Here is a 13578-nt window from a genome sequence, read left to right on the forward strand (position 1 = left end):
ACTAGTAGAGTACCTGTGTTAATTGTACTGGAATTGAAAGAAATGCAAATGAAAACCACAAAGAGATATCGCTACACACCTTGTAAAATGCTGACCGTGCAGAAGCCGGGTAGCCCAGGTGTTGGTAGGGATACGGAGAAGTGGGAGCTCACGCTGCGACTGGGGACATAGAGTGGGGCGCACTTTGGAAGCAGTTCGGCTGCGGCTTCAGAGGGGGGTGACCCAGCCCTTCCGTTCCCACGTGTGTGCGTCCCAGCAAAGACTTGTGCAGCGGTCTGGAGCAGCTGCGTGTGGAATACCCAGAAACTGGGACAGCACAAACGTCCGTGCACAGGAACGTGGAAAGCCACATTGTGGCGGATCCACACGTGGAACGCCATGTGGCAATACGAGTGGACTGTGATTCATGCGACAGCAGGAATGACTCAGCCTCACGGCGCTGAGCGAAAGAAGCCGGACGGAAGGAGTACGTGCCATGTGACCTCCTGTACACGAAACTAGGGAATGCAGAGCAATGTGTCCTGACCAGGCACAGATCTGGCTGCCCCGGGCCAGGGGTGGCCCCGGGGGTGTGCGGGGATGTACCCCGTCATGGTGGTGACTGTGCCGTTGGATTCGTGGGTGAAGTTCATGGTTTCATGTCAGAAGGTATCAAGTTGCACACTTTAAACACCGTGTGCCAGTTTTTCTGTTCCAGAAAATAGACTACGTTTGTAAAAGAGGAAACAATGCCTTGGAAGGAGGAACACTGGAGTGGTCATGTGGGTTTTCTCTGGGAGGGGACACGCGGGCCATCACGTTCCAGGGGCACGGGAGCTCCGACTGTACTTGAATTTCTATAACACGAGTTTGCTCACAGTGTAACCGTGCTGTGTTTTGCACGTGAAAAGCAGCGGCTCGCTCGCAGCTGGTCTCTGGCGCTCGTGGAGCTGGACCTGAGAGCCTCGGAGTTGTGTTTTTGCAGGGGGAGCTGTTTCTGCAACCCGAAACCAGCTTTACATGAAGTGAAATGCGTTTCTCGGATTAAATGTTTGTTTCCTGAAGATTTCTAAAGGACTGATTTGGGGCAATCTGCTCTTGCGCAGACGTCCCACACTCCCTGCTGCGGACCTCTGACTCGGGCGTGGACTTCAGCCGCCGCCCACTCGGAGCACACGCTCCGGCCAGATGTTTGTCTTCCTGCTTTCTCTGGGGGAAGGTTCAGAGGAGACTTAGCAGCTTTAGCCACGTAATTACTTTCTCAACAGTTAAGAGCTTTGGCAGCTGGCATCCGCGAACTGGTGTGAAGACGCGGAACCCGCAGTTTAACCGCAGAGCCTCCCAAGCGCCTCCGGAGCGGGTCCGGGCCGCCGCCCCCTGCCAGGGTGCTGCTGGTGTGCCCGAAAGTCGCCCCCGGGAATTCTGACAGCCTCCTGGCCGCCGCCCAGGGACTGTGAGTCATGAAGAAACCCCGTGTGCAAAAGAAACCGCCGGCAGACAAGAAATGGCTCCTGAGAAGGTCTGTGTCTGCGCGGGAGAGGAGGAAGTCGAATTAAACATGGGACCATGTTCATTCTTCCCCCTGCTGTCCCTCACGCGGGCCTCCCCGTGGCCCCTTCCAGCCCTGGCCCTGGTGACATGGATCCAAGGCCGTCCCCCTGAGGATGCAGGTGGCCCTGGGAGGCAGGACCGGCTCTTTCTGGGGAGCGGTGGGCCCTCGGAGCCGAATTCCTCTGGGAAGAGGGAGGACACAGGCTCGGCCTATGGAAAGTTGGGAAATGGAGGGTCGGGAATTCTGGACAAAGTGGCAGTGTGCAGAGGTGCTTCTGGCCCGTTGTTCAGAGACCAAATCCTTCTTTGTCCCTGGACGGTAGGAGGGGGCTGGGGTCATTCTGCTGCCAAATTTCAAAGGGGTCTCCCCCACCCTGTCCAGTGTTTTAAATCCACAAGCACAGGTGAGCACAAGCGGCCTCTGTCTTGACTTTCTTTCCTCAATGTGGATTCCAGGCCCTTGTCTCCCCCCGGCTGGGCCCCTGACTGTGCCCGAGGTCCTGGAGAGGCCTGGGCCCTCTGCGCCCCACCCCCAGCTGCCACAGGGGCTCCGCAAGCCTGGAGCGGGCACATGTCTCCCCTGAAGATACAGAAGTGTGTCCTGGAGGCCAGCCCCTCCCCAGCAGGCAGGGTGCTGCCGTCCAGCCAGACCAGGGCACGTCCCCTCCCCGAGGAACCCAGATGGACGGGGGTGTGTGCTGTGGAGCGGGGCTCCAGGCAAGTGGGGCCTGTCTTGTCATTTGGGATCCTCCCTTGACCCTGGCAGAGGCTGGCTAAGGAGGTGTCTCTTGGCACTCTGGGGAGAGGGGGAGAGGAGGGGCAGGAAGCATGGCCCGCCTTGCTGAGGATGTTCTGGGCTTGGAGCTCTGACGGGGAGACCGGAGGAGATGGAGCACCAGGGTGTGTCCCTGCCCAGCTCCCAGGGCCTGGTCTGGAGGCTGCCCCTTCCCGCCGTCCCCGAGAGCTGGACCTGGTGGTCCAGCCCCTCCTCAGCTCCGCAGCTCGGCCACCTCCCCCCATCCAGAGATGCTTGTATATTGAGATGATGTAGTCAAATGCCCTTCCTTTCACGTTCCAGGTTTTGCAAACACGCAGTCCTGTAGCCACCACCACGGTGGCACCGGGTCAGGAGGTCCCTGCCGCCCCCACACAGCTCACTGCTCTGTCCTCCGACTTTGCCTTCTCAGCTGTCACACAGCGGCAGGCTCTGGCCCCAACGATGTGCCTGTGCCATCGCGGGGGTCGGCGGTGACTCCCGTCTGTGGTTCAGACGCTCCTGCTGCGTGAACTGGCCACAGCCTGTGGGTCCGTTCTCCCAGGAACACTCAGGTTGGTGCCACTTTGGGCGATTGTGAATAGGACATGATGCCCTAGCCAAGCCCCAGCAGGCTCTCCTGGGAGCTCAGCCTGGATTTCTGTTGGTGAAAAGTCGAGGCTTTGGCTCCCTGTCTTCGTGGCCCCTGCCTCGCTCCTCGTCCACAACCACCATCCATCTCCTCTCCGGCTCGTGGCCCGTGTGGTCTGTGCTCCATCCTCTGGTCCCCATCCCCACACACTCAGCCTTTCTAAAGAAAGTCTCTTCATATCCTCCGCCTCGCCTTCCAAGTCCCAGGGTCTCTCAGAGGTGCAAGACCCCCACACCTCTGAGCCCCTCCTTCCTTCTTCCAGTGACGTCAATCCTCCTGGGCCCCTCCCAGGGACCCCCACCCCCACCCCTTGCACAGCCTCCCAGGCTCCAGGCCGAGTGGCCTCTGGACCGGTTCTCCTAGGACAGCACTCACGGCTGCGCAGGGCCTGGGGTCTGCGTGTTGTTGCCCCCACTGGACTCCGGGTTCTTGGAAAGCAGGGCGCCTTCTGATTGAAATCTGACTCCCAGCCAGCAGGCACCTGGTGGTGGCATCCAAGGGGGACACAGAGAAGTCTGGGCCAGAAAGGGGCTGGTGTACCGAAGGGGCAGAGGGGGAAGCCCCACAAGCCAGAACGCCGCGAGGCAGGAGGGAGGACAGAGAGGCAGCAAGGTGTTGGCCTTTCTCAGGCGGGCACCTGGGCCCGTCCCCACAGTGCACGCTCTTGCTGCTGGCCTCCAGCCCCGTGCACCCCAGAGGCAGCATGGACCCCGGCCCTCTCTCCTTGGTGCTCTGCCTCCCCTGACCCCGCCTGCCCGGAGGGGCTCACTCTGCTGGACCCACCCCCTCTAGCCCCCGGGATGCCCCCTGAGTGACTCGGTCCTGGAGGCTGTCCAGCTCCGCACACTGCTCACGGGGAACAGAGTTTCAGTTTGGGAAGACGGGACAGTCTGGAGACAGATGGTGTGGATGGCTGTGCACGTACAAATGGCCCGAACGGCCACTTCAGGGGCACCTGGTAGCTTAGTCGGTGAGTGACCTGACTCTTGGTTTCGGTTCAGGTGATGATCTGAGGGTCGTGGGATCCAGCCCTGCGTCGGGCTCTGTGCTAGGCACAGAGTTTGCTTGAGGGTCTCTTTCCCTCTGCCCCTCCCCCACCTCAAATAAATAATTTTTTTCATTCTTAATGCCTGTCACCCGTTACCCATCCCCCCACCCGCCACCCCTCCACAACCCTCAGTTTGTTTCCTGGAGCTAAGAGTCTCTTATGGTTGGCCTCCCTCTGATTTCATCTTGTTTTTCCCTCCATTCCCCTTCTGTTTTGTTTCTTAAATTCTACACAGAAGCGAGATCATGACTGACTTAGTTCACTTAGCACAGTGCCCTCTAGGTCCACCCCGTTGCTGCAGATGGCAAGACTTCAGTTCGTTTGATGGCTGAGTATTGGTGCATTGTATATATATACCCCGTCTTCTTATCCATTTAACAAATAAATCTTTAAGGGCTGAGGGCAGCGGGGCGGCAGGGGAGAGGAGAGCCCGCCCAGTGGCAGCACCATGGCGCCCACGTGGCCATCACATGTCTGCATGTTGGGCGCCAGCTCTGTGCCTGTCGAATGGAGGCCAAGGGCTTACGGTGGGTCTTCATGGCTTTCTCCCCACTGCCCGTGGTCCTGCAAGCTCGTTCAGGAGTGCGAGGAGGCCGTGCATCTCCCTGGGAACGTCCCCGTCTACAGGCCCTCACTCGTGAGCCGTGCAGCCTGTCGGAGGCCAGGGGAAAGCCCGCACGGGACCCCAGCAGCCGGAGCCCGAGCAAGCCGGCCGTGCACACGAGGTGGGGACCCGTCCCGCCGTGTTCTTCTGCATCACAGAGGTCCACAGATTCACTGAAGAGCTAAAAGTAAGTACTTTAGACTTTGCAGGCCACATATGGTCTTTGTTACATAGTATGTGTTCCTGTTTTTGTGTCTTACTGTGTCTTACTGTTTCTTTCTTTTTTTTTTTTTTAAGATTTATTTATTTATTTATTTGACAGATAGAGATCACAAGTAGGCAGAGAGGCAGGCAGAGAGAGAGGAGGAAGCAGGCTCCCTGCGGAGCAGAGAGCCCGATGTGGGGCTCGATCCCAGGACCCTGAGATCATGACCTGAGCTGAAGGCAGCGGCTTAATCCACTGAGCCACCCAGACGCCCCTGTCTTACTGTTTCTTAAAAATATAAAACTCACCTGCGTCCAGTGAGCTATACAGTAGGAAGCTGCGAGCGGGCCATAGTTTGCCCCTATACGTGCTGGTGCCCTGGGCGTCTGGGGGACAGCCCTGGAGGAAAGCCTGGCATGTGTGTGGTGATGTGTCTCTCGTGGCTGTGTCCGTGGCCTGATGTAGAGGCCTGGTGGGGCAGGCCCTGGGCACTGTGTGCTCAGTCCTTAATGTCCCCGCATCCCTGGCCGCGGGCGTGGCTCGTGCTGGCTTCCTCCGCCGGCTGAGCCCCCATCTGGGAGGCTTCACACCACCTCTGGTCCTGCCGGTGTGGGTCTAAGTCACACACTGAACAGTAGGGACAAGGGGATTCCCTGTAAAACAAGGTTTCTCCGATGTTTGTCCACCGGACTCAGGAAAATCGAGGTGCCCACGCTGAGCTGGGTGTGGGATGTCCCCCAGAGGAACGTGCGGGAGCAGGGCTAGCGCAGATGGCCGGGGCACGCACACGTGTTATTTCTAACTAGTTTCTTCCACTCGACGTCTCTCTCGGCTTCTTCGTGCTGTGTCTCAGCCATTCCTCTTCCCGCGGCCGCACACCTACTCCCCACTGGCCTCCTGACTGAGCCCCGCGCAGCTGGGCCTTGGCGCGGGGCGCTCCCTCCCGACCCCGGGCTCGGTTACTGCGTCTCCTCGGCTGAGACGCGGACGCACGTACTCGCTCACGCCACCCCCGAGCAGCGCAGGTGGGAAGGGCGGCTTTGCCGGTCAGGCCGGAGACCCGAGGGTGGCACTGGCACGGTGGCTGTGTGGTATGTGTGTCCCCCTCAACGCTCAGAGCCCAGCCCCGAGGGGGGACCGGGTGACTGTCCCCTCCCCCTCATGTCCCCATATAGCCCACCTGAGTGAAAGTGTGCTGAGCAGGTGAATTCTGAGATGCTGGACTGTGATGGTGGCACTGGGCTTGTCTGTTGTGCTTTAAAACCTGTTTCATTACTAGTCAGGTGGCAGGTGGCAGGAGGCCATCAGATCAGAGGGTAGCTCGCTACCCACAGTCCCTGAGGGGTGGCTTTCCCACGGGGACCACACTGGTGTCAGCCGGCGAGTTACCTTATTTCCACGGGAAGGAACAGGCGAGGCAGAGGGCAGTAGGTCTGGGATTAGTGGGTGAATGACCTCAGCGGGCTCTGGGCCCAGGGGCTGGTGACCCTGGGTGACCAGGGCGGGCGCACTGACTGGGGGGGCGAGCGCCGACGGAGGCTGCAGTGTGGCTCCGTGTGGGCTGGTCTGCACGCGGAAGCAGCCCCCAGGTGAGTCCTCCACCGTCTCCAGGCATGGCCCGTCCCTCCAGGGTCTGCAGGGCCCCAGATGCCAGACCGAACGTGGCAAATGAGAGATGCAGTTAATACACTTGGGTCCTCGGTGCCTGGTTGAGGCGCCCTCTCCTCAAGGCGGCAACCCTGGTCTTCGCGGTCACCCCAGGAGACCCGCTTCCTCCCTGTCGGTGCTCCCCTGTGCCTCATCGTCACCTGGGAGCATCCCCGGCAACAGGCGGGGCACAGGCTACCAGGAGGGGGCTGCAGGGCGGTGTCCCCTCCCCGTGGTGACAGCACAGTTGGCGACGGGCACTTGCCACAGGCTTGCGCCTCTGTGTTTTAGCTCGTCCTCTGAAGGGAAGGGCAGGAAAGGGGCTGCAGAGGGACTTGCTGGCTGAAAACGCGCAGGACCAGTCTGAGGAGGTGCCAGAGACCGTCCGCACCACTGAGCACAGCCAGCTCAGATGTGCGGAGAGCCTGGGGATGCCACCATCCCGGTGCCCAGTCACAACTTTCTTCTTGCCAAGGCCAAATTACTCAGCAGCCTTACAGCTGAGATCAGGTGTTTGCTGAGGAGTGTAGCATCAGGTTCCTTCCCAAAAACATTCCACACCCGCATTGACTACACTTCGCTCCTCACACTGGAGCCCAGGGACGGGACGTGCATGTCATTCCGCCACGCAGCCCAGGCAGGATTTAGGGGACCACAGAGAGCGGGGCTCAAGCAGTCGGTCTGACGTTCGGAGGATTTGGCTGCCCCTCGTCATCCCAGTGACAGAGGGTGGGGGAGGGGAGCCAGCGAAGCGGCCGGTCCTCCTGCTGCTTCCCGCTCCGCCTGGAGAGCTGAGCGTCTTGCTCGCACCGGCTGGCACGGAGCCCTCGCTGTGTGCCGTACAACACTCAGAGCGTCACGCGCTTCCGCGCACATGTCTGCACACGACCCAGGCAAAACCCTGTGTCCTCTGCATCCCAGATCCCACTCAAGGGACCTTCAAAGGTAATTCGACGGATGTAGTCTTCGCCTTTGTAAAGACCTGAGGACGACCCCGTGTCAGTTAAAACTCAGGTGTGACTTGGACATAACACCAGTCGGCTTCAGTTGTAGCGCATCTGAGTCCCTCAACGACCCTGGAGGGCCGGGGTGCTCCTTGTCCCCCGATTCCAGGGCACTGCCCTCCAGCTTTCGGCAGCCTTGTTAACTGCAGGGCATGAAGTAAGCTAGTGATTTCTTTGAAGGAAGTCAGGATGATACCCTGATCTTCATAATTTGGCTCCGGCCTGAAGCTCTGCAGCCAACTCCAGGAGCACAGGTGCGGCCCCAAGAGATAGTCTCCTGGTGCCAGGGGCTCCGGGCTCGCCGGTGCAGGGACCTGGGGTTCCACCCCCACTGAGCAGGGTGTCCCTTTGACTCCCCACTTCAGCCGACCTCCTGGGCTGCCAGGCCACTCCAACCTCTGCAGTGTTCCTTCAACTGTCCCTCCTCCTCCGAGGGCGTGGTGGCAGTTTGGGGCAGGCCAGCCGCATCAGTGAGAGGGCCCGAGAGGAGAGTGTGCCGTTTGGCGTTGCTGTTTGGACTCTGCCTCTGAGAGTCAGTTTCACCTGCCACAAATTCTCAGTGGTTCTGCAGCGCAGTCAGTGGTTATCTCCCCTGCTGAGGCGTGAGTCCTTGTCCTGGCCCCCCACTGGTGGAGGGAAAGTGAAGGGTCCTCCTTCCCTCCACCCACGTGGCGCTCACCATGAGCCTGCAGTGGGCCTGATGTTGTGGAGGCAAATGCGTCTAATGTGCCCAGTGCCGCCGAGGGACGGGCGTCTCACCAAGCGGGCTATGGATGCTGCAGCCAGGCCTCCTCGCAAGCCCCAGGAGGCTTGGCATGGCAGAGTGGAAGTGACTTTGCTCTTCTTCTAATTCCGGTGCTGCCCCTTCCTGGTGGCGTGTCTGTGGGCACGTTACCTAGTGTCATGGAAGCTTCCCGGCTTCCTCGCACAATTACCGTCTAACCTGGTCATTGTGAGGGTTCCGTGGAAGACCCAGCGTCGTGTGCTTCTGCTGAATGACCAGTCGAGCATCCCCGGACTACCATCACCTCTGTCCTCCACCTGCCAGGGCGTCCTGTGCAGTGACCCTTGATACCTGCTGAAGAATGCTTCTCACAGGTATCACTGGCCAGGGACATGGGGGGTCCTGAGCACATAGTGCTGGGACATGGGGGGAACAAGAATCAATCAGACGTGCCTCAGCGATGGAGAACCAGTACGTAGACGTGCAGCCTCTTTGAGGACCACAAGTCTCAGCAGGTGACCAATACATAAAATTTTTTTAAAAGTGATGAAAACCAGAGATGAAGAAAAAAATCTTAGAAGTGACCAAAGGGGGAAGAAAGATGTTCCATACAGAACAAAAGTAAGGATGACATCAGATTTCTCATCGGAAACAATCCAAGCAAGAAGACAGTGGAGAAAAATTTTAGAAGTAGTCAATCTAAAATTCTATATCCACTGAAAATATCTTTCAAAAAGGAAGGCAAAACAAAAGTCTTTTCAGATACACAAAATCTGAAAGAATTCCTCCCCAGCAGACCCACACTTCAAAAAGTGTTAAAGAGAGTCCAGGCAGAAGGAAAATCTGGATCTGCCCAGAGAAACGAAGAGCCCCGAAGCCAACACAAAACTTTCAAAGGTTTTTCTTATATCATTTGAACCCCTCTAAAAGATAATCGGTTTAAAAACAACAATAGATCGTGGGGCTGACAATATGTAAAAGGGAAATGCAGGACAAGAAGAGTACAAAGGCCAGGAGGGGTAGGTGGGAGGGCGGGGGTGTGAAGGGCGGCAGCATCCCTCGGAGGCAGATTGGGACAAGTTAAAGACAATTCGATCAGCCCCTAAAGCAACCACTACGCTGGCAAAGACAGAATTATACAGAATAAACCAGCAATGGAAATAAAACACGATCACAGAAGAATACTCGATCCTAGAGAAGGTAGAAAAAGAGGAAAAGGGGAACAAAAAACAGATTAGACAAATAGAAACAAATATCAAGATGAAAAAACTCAAATCTAGCCACATCACATGCAATGAAAATGATCTAAATCCTCCAATTATGATACTGATTGCCAGAATGGGTTAAAAAATCAAGACCCAACTATATGCTGCCTGTGATAAATACACTTTTAAAAGGAAGGCACACACAAACAGCTTAAAAGTAAAAAATGGGAAGGAACAAGTCCAAAAAGAGATCTCACACCAAATAGTATTATCAGAGGTAAAGAAGATCACTTCATTTTTTAAAAGATTTTTATTTATTTTGAGAGAAAGGGAGGGGCAGAGGCAGAGAGAGAGAATCGCAAGTAGACTCCTTGCTGAGTGCAGACCCCAACTTGGGCTCAGTCTCACCACCCTGAGACCATGACCGGAGCTGAAATCAACAGTGGGATGCTCAACCGACTGCACCACCCAGGTGCCTTGAAGGTCACTTCACTCTGACGAAGGAATCAGCAAATCAAGAGGACATAGTGATCCTATGTTTGTGCATCTAATATTTCAAAATGTATAGAGCATAAACTGATAAGTCCCAGGAGAAATAGACAAATCCATCATTTTCGATAGGATTCTCCCGGTCGCTGGCAGAGGAAGTAGGCGGGAATTCAGCAGGTGCCTCGCAGACTCAGACCAGATGCTGCCCAGCAGCCGTGGAGTGCACAGTTTGCCAAGACAGACCATGGAGACAGTCCCCCTGTTTGAAGGGCTTGAAACCACGCCAAGTGCTTCTCCAGCCACAATGCAATTCAGTTAGAATTCAACCAAGACAGACCATGGAGACAGTCCCCCTGTTTGAAGGGGTCTTCTTCAAGTCTTCTCCAGCCACAATGCAATTCAGTTAGAATTCAACAACAGAGATCTCTGGGACAACTCCACGTATTTGAAAACTAAAGAACCCACAGATCAAGGAAGAAACCAAAATGGAAACCACTAGCTGTTCTGAACGGGATGGAAGTGAAAACACAACGTTCGCACTTGAACACATCCCACTTGGCCACGGGACGGTATTACGTCAACGTGCTGCTATAGTTTCTATCCTGGTATGATATTCACTGGAATTGCACTGATATTTATAAGTAGTGTTTGTTTGTAAATTTTCCTCTTTTGATACCATCTTTTCAGAACTGTCTCTCAACATCCTACTTGTTTCACGAAAGACACTTCAAAGTCCTTCACGGCCCATGCTCTGGAACAAGTTGAAGATTTGGTAGAATTCTTCTTTGGGAACAATGGGGCTGCGTGATTTTTTTTTCAAGATTTTATTTATTTATTTGACAGAGAGAGAGATCACAAGTAGGCAGAGAGACTGGCAGAGAGAGAGAGAGAGAGAAGCAGGCTCCCTGCTGAGCAGAGAGCCCAACGAGGGACTTGATCCCAGGACCCCGAGATCATGACCTGTGCCGAAGGCAGAGGCTTAACCCACTGAACCATCCAGGCGCCCCGGGGCTGCATGATTTTGAGTGGGCTCGTTCCTCAGTAACTTTATTTTGTTGTTCAGAAACTATTCTGCTCCAGCTGTCTCTCTCCAGTGGGATCAATCATGTTAAGCTATTGTTTCTCAGGAAGTTATCCATGTCATCTGGATTTTACATTTAATTAAAAGTAGTCTTCTGTTTAACAAAATATTCATTGGATTCAATTCAATTTATTTCTCCCTTCTCATTTCTTATTTAATGTTTTTATTTTCTCTCTCTTTTTCTTGATTAATTTATTCAGTGCTTTGTTTCGTGTTGTTTTAGTAAATCAAAATTTTATTTTGTTATTCGTAGTATCGTAATTCTCTAGTATTTTTTTAAGGTTTTATTTATTTATTTGAGAGAGAGAGAGAGCGCGCATGAGCAGGGGGACCAGCAGAGGCAGAGGAGAAGGAGAAGCAGGCTCCCTGCTGAACAAGAGCCTGATGTAGGACTCGATTCCAGGACCCTGAGATCATGACCTGAGCTGAAGGCAGAAGCTTAACTGAATGAGCCACCCAGGTGACCCTCAACTCAAAATAAGAAAACAATCGAAATAGGCAAAGTATTTGTACAGACTCTTCCCCAAAGAAGGTATACAAATGGCAGACAGCTCCTGAAGGAATTCTCAGCGTCACTGGTCACAATGAGATCCTGCTCACACCATTAGAAGGAAAAGGCCACATCAGTGTTGGCAAGGATGCAGAGGAAGTAGGGTTTTCGTACATCATCGCGGGGAACGTAAAACGGTGCAAACACTTTGGAAAACAGTTTGGCCATTTCTTTAAAAAGTTAACATATGATCCAGTCATTCCACTGCTGGGTCTCAATACCCAAGAGGAAAGGAAATATAGATGCCTACAGAGACATGCCCACAAACACCCATAGCAGCTTTATTTGTAATAAACACCGGAAACAATGCAAACATCCAGATGAATGCATAGACAACGGTAACTGTAAATGTGTCTGAAAATCGCCGCATGAAAGAAGGCAGGCGAAAAAGAGCACAATTCCATTTATAAAAAGAGCACAATTCCATTTATACAGAATCCTGGAAACTGCCACGCCGCATGAAGGGAGGGCAGGGTCTGCTGGGAGCCAGTGGAGGGGCAGAAGGGAGGCCACGGCCAAGGGAGAGCAGGACAGATGCGTTCACCACCCTGGCTGCGGTGATGGCTTCCCCTCACCCCCTAAGCTTCGAAACCCATCAAATGGTATGCTTTTTGCGTGTTAGTTACAAGGACTAAGGTTGTTTTAAAAACTTAAAGAGTGAAGAGCTGGGCTTATGGCACTCCTCCGAGCCTCGGGCGTCATCAGTCAAGGAAGCACCACCTCCTTCTTTCGCTCACTTGGGTGTTGGTATCTGTTGGGTGCCTGTTGGGTGCTCGGCCCCAGGTGTCCGACAGCAAGGGAGATAGGCGTCCTGCTCCGTGAATTCACGGCCCGGCGGGATGGACCGGTGGGCAGGGGTCATTAGTATCTTGGCTCTGTCCAAGGACCGGGGACGTGTTACACGGAAGTTCAGGGACCGACCACCCCCACAGGCCCCGCTGAGTGGGGGCTCCGCTCCAGGCCGCCCGCTCATCTCGCTCGCCGCGCACTCCAGGGTCCGAGAAGCGGTTGTATTTTAAATGGGATCCACCGCTCGGAGATACGCAGGTCCGCTCTCCCGCCAGCGTCTCCATGGGAGTTGCTGTCACATGACAAAGCAATTTCACAGCATCACATACTCCTTATCATGGAAACAGAATTCAAATGACTCACTCAGTGTTGGAATCTGTGTTAAACTTTTTGTTGTTGTCTTTGTGGTTCTGTTCTCTCTACAATGCCTAAAATACTTAGAAAATACATCATTTTATATTTATCACAAATAGATCCTTTTACAAGTGTAAAAAAAAGTCCACAATTTGTAGTGTTTAACATTTCTTATACAGCACGGAACTGTACGTTTTCTTGGAAGCCAAAGAGACACCAAACTAACATTAAAAACTTACAGAGAAAGAGATATTTAACATCTCGCGAGGCCCAGGTGGGGGAAGGGTACCGGCGAGCTCACCGGCCAGTTCTTCATCCTCTTTGTTCTCTCTTGCCTGTGGGAGCCACGATCCCAGACCACCCTCATTTCCGTGGCTCTAACCCTTTGTGGACCTGCGGGAGTGGCCATGGCCTCTCCTGGCCGTGCCCACTTGTGCAGCTCCCCAGGTCCCTGGTCAGCGGTGCCGCGCTCCGTGATGGCCCTGACGGTGCTCAGTCCTCCCCGTGGGTCCCACTCTCATCGCCTCGGCCTGGACGCTGCAGTGGCTCCCACGGGGGCTCCCCACTAACCGCCAGCGCTTTCACTCATCCCAATCCCTTGTCAAAATCAAATTCCCCACTTGGTGGCAGGGGTCCACAGACTGCGAATAAATCCACGGCCTGGCCCCCCAGCCGCTCCCCCAAACCCTCCCCCCGCCGGGCCCCCACTCTGAGCCCTGCTGTGCCCCAGCCTCAGTGCTAGGCTGCTCCTCAGACGTCCTTCGTGCTTTGTGTCAGAAGACCAGGCCTTGGCCATCATCTGGTCCTGCCCTCTGAGGACAGCTTCTCTGAGATGCCTTTCCGGGGTGCCCCAAGTCCACGGCCGCCTGCCCCCACCCCGCTCCACGTCCCTTCATCTTTGGGCGGCATGTCTGTCTGTGCCGCAGCTCTGCTGTGTGGCGG

At 55.0% G+C, this 13578-nt stretch overlaps 1 long non-coding RNA gene across 3 annotated transcripts; it reads left to right on the plus strand.

Moving 5' to 3' along the window:
- Positions 1 to 515: 515 nt before the first annotated feature.
- LOC123953352 lies at positions 516 to 11118 on the plus strand. 3 transcript variants are annotated; one of them, XR_006820865.1, is made up of 4 exons: positions 516 to 1934; positions 2609 to 3906; positions 4556 to 4775; positions 10550 to 11118. It is a non-coding gene; the product is annotated as an uncharacterized LOC123953352 (long non-coding RNA). The 3 variants fall into 3 exon arrangements; XR_006820863.1 differs by having other exon boundaries at positions 516 to 3906; XR_006820864.1 differs by lacking the exon at positions 10550 to 11118 and adding an exon at positions 7810 to 10183 and having other exon boundaries at positions 516 to 3906.
- The last annotated feature ends 2460 nt before the right edge of the window (positions 11119 to 13578 follow it).

Source organism: Meles meles, chromosome 11 (assembly GCF_922984935.1).
Source record: "Meles meles chromosome 11, mMelMel3.1 paternal haplotype, whole genome shotgun sequence".
NCBI classification, from domain to species: domain Eukaryota; kingdom Metazoa; phylum Chordata; class Mammalia; order Carnivora; family Mustelidae; genus Meles; species Meles meles.